The sequence below is a fragment of the Mus pahari genome, chromosome 19 (genome assembly GCF_900095145.1).
Source record: "Mus pahari chromosome 19, PAHARI_EIJ_v1.1, whole genome shotgun sequence".
NCBI lineage: Eukaryota > Metazoa > Chordata > Mammalia > Rodentia > Muridae > Mus > Mus pahari.
In genome coordinates this window covers 12,340,504-12,342,750 of record NC_034608.1, presented here as the reverse complement: position 1 = coordinate 12,342,750, position 2,247 = coordinate 12,340,504, and the positions used below count along the sequence as shown (strand labels likewise).

At 48.6% G+C, this 2,247-nt stretch overlaps 1 protein-coding gene across 1 annotated transcript in view; it reads right to left on the bottom strand.

Annotated features, from left to right (window-relative positions):
- Positions 1-2,247, bottom strand: part of LOC110336886 (PNMA family member 8A) — a 12,031-nt gene that overhangs the window by 9,215 nt on the left and 569 nt on the right.

Here is a 2,247-nt window from a genome sequence, read left to right as displayed (position 1 = left end):
GCGTGGCTCAGCGGTAGAGCCCCTGCCTAGGATCCCCCAGTGAGGGGCTAGGGGCGTGGCTCAGTGGTAGAGCCCCTACCTAGAATTCCCCAGTGAGGGACTGGGGTGTGGCTCAGTGGAGGAGCTCTTACTTAGCAGGTATAAAATTCCTCAATCTATCTTCAGCACCACTAATAATAATAATAATAATAATAATAATTACTATTATATAATGTTAGTATAAAATAATTATATTATATAATAATGTTAGTGTAATATTATTAGTATAATATAATTATATTATCATTATTTCAAAATATGAGCCAGAGTTAGGAAGATGACTCATAATAGTGTTTCAAAAACGTAGGGACCCGAGTTCAAATCCCCAGCACCAGTAAAAACATATGTGGTGGAACACATCTGTAACCCCATCCTAGGGATGAAAGTACAAAGATAAGTAGATCCTGGGGACTCACTGCACAGCTGAAACTGGAAGACACAGGTTCAGTGAGAGAGCTGATCTTACAAAGCAAAGTAGAGATATTTGGAGGATGAGTCCCCTGCCTCCACTTCTTCAGCATCAGGTTGGTTAACTACCACAGTGGGCTTAGGGCTTTCTGTAAAGACTGTGCAGCCTGCCTGGCAATAGGTCCTACTGATCCTCTGAGCCCCATGTTCTTGCAGTGGTACCTCTGGAGGATTGGTTCATCACCATGGCAACAGGCTCTGCCACTTCTCCAAGCTTCCCCACCATTGAAAGACTGAGATTTCTCGGAACCTGTAAGCCAGTATAATGCATTTCTTCCACAAACCGTTTCTGATATTTTCGTCACGGCAATGCAGAATAAACTAACAGTGAGATGTCGTCCGTATTTTGTCATCTAAGGAGGCTCAGGTGGTTCCTGCAGGTCCAGTCCCAAACCGTGACTGACTGGCCCCTCTGCACTTTTAGTTCTGAAATCATCAGGTGTCCAGGGAGAAAACCCCAGAAGCCTGACTCCACTTCAGCCTCTGTCCATACCAACCCTGTCGCCTCTCACTGTCACAAAGATAAAAATTACACAGAACACAGAGAGAGAGAGCTGTCGCCACAAAACTGCAGAGACTTCCTGCATTCCCCAGTTCCTCCTTCTTGCTTTCAAAGCACATACTCCTTTCCTGAACAAGGAGCCAGGGCAGGGCAGAGCTGTCTGCCCACGGGAAGCTCCTTTCGTTCCCCATACAGCCCAGTATTCACATAGCTCCTAGAGGACATGACCCAGCGTGGTCGTGCATGCCATTAATCCCAGGACTCGAGACAGATGCAGGGGGAATCTCTGTGAATTTGAGGCCAGACTGAGCTACACAGCTAGAGCTACTTAAAGAGTCTGTCTCAGAAATAATAAGTCTTAAAACGAAAAGGTTTCATGGGTAGTTCTATCGTGTAGCCCGGAGCCAAACAACAGATCCCAAGCTATGGAGAGACTTGGACCCCAGAGTAGCTGTTCTTAGACTGGCCATGGCTCGGTAGATGTAGGGTGGGCCGGGGAATGTGCATTTCTCACAGATTCCAGGAGCCAGTGAAGCAGCCAGGCTTAGGCCTTTACTCTGGGCTTTGATGCCAATTGCAGGGGAATCTATGGTGTGATTGAGCCCGCGATTTCTGTGCACCCCCTCGTGGTACAATGGGGCCTCTGCAGCTCCTGTGAGTTGGCGCCTTACCCTGTGGAGGGGGGGGGAGCCTGCACTTAAGAACCCTGATCCTCTGTGGGCGCCAGACCTTGGATACTGGAAGGGGTGACGTCATTAAGTCCCTAAAACCATCACTCTCCCTTTATTTCATCTACCCACCACCCTAGGAATCTAGAGCGCTGCTGTCCTTGTCTGAGGTGACCGAGGGGACAGGATAAATAAGAAGCCAGGCAAGGACACACGTCCAGAAAATCTTCATGGGCCACCCCATGCCCAGCATCCTCTTGCTAAATTCCGGTTGCTAGAATTCTAATTATTTTTTTCGTTTGAGGTGTGTGTTTGCTTGCAGAGAGAGAGAGAGAGAGAGAGAGAGAGAGAGAGAGAGACCTCTGCATACCTCAATGCTAGAAGTACCCTGTGGAAGGGGAGGAGCCTGATCCGGGTCCTCTGTGGGTGCCGGGTGCCAGGTGTGTGTGTGTGTACATGCTCAAGCTGGAATAGAACTCAGAACATCATACTTGCCCCAAACTCCTCCACGCCTTAGGCTCATTGAGACCTGGGCCTCGCTTGGTTGCTTTTTTTTTTGGGGGGGGGGGG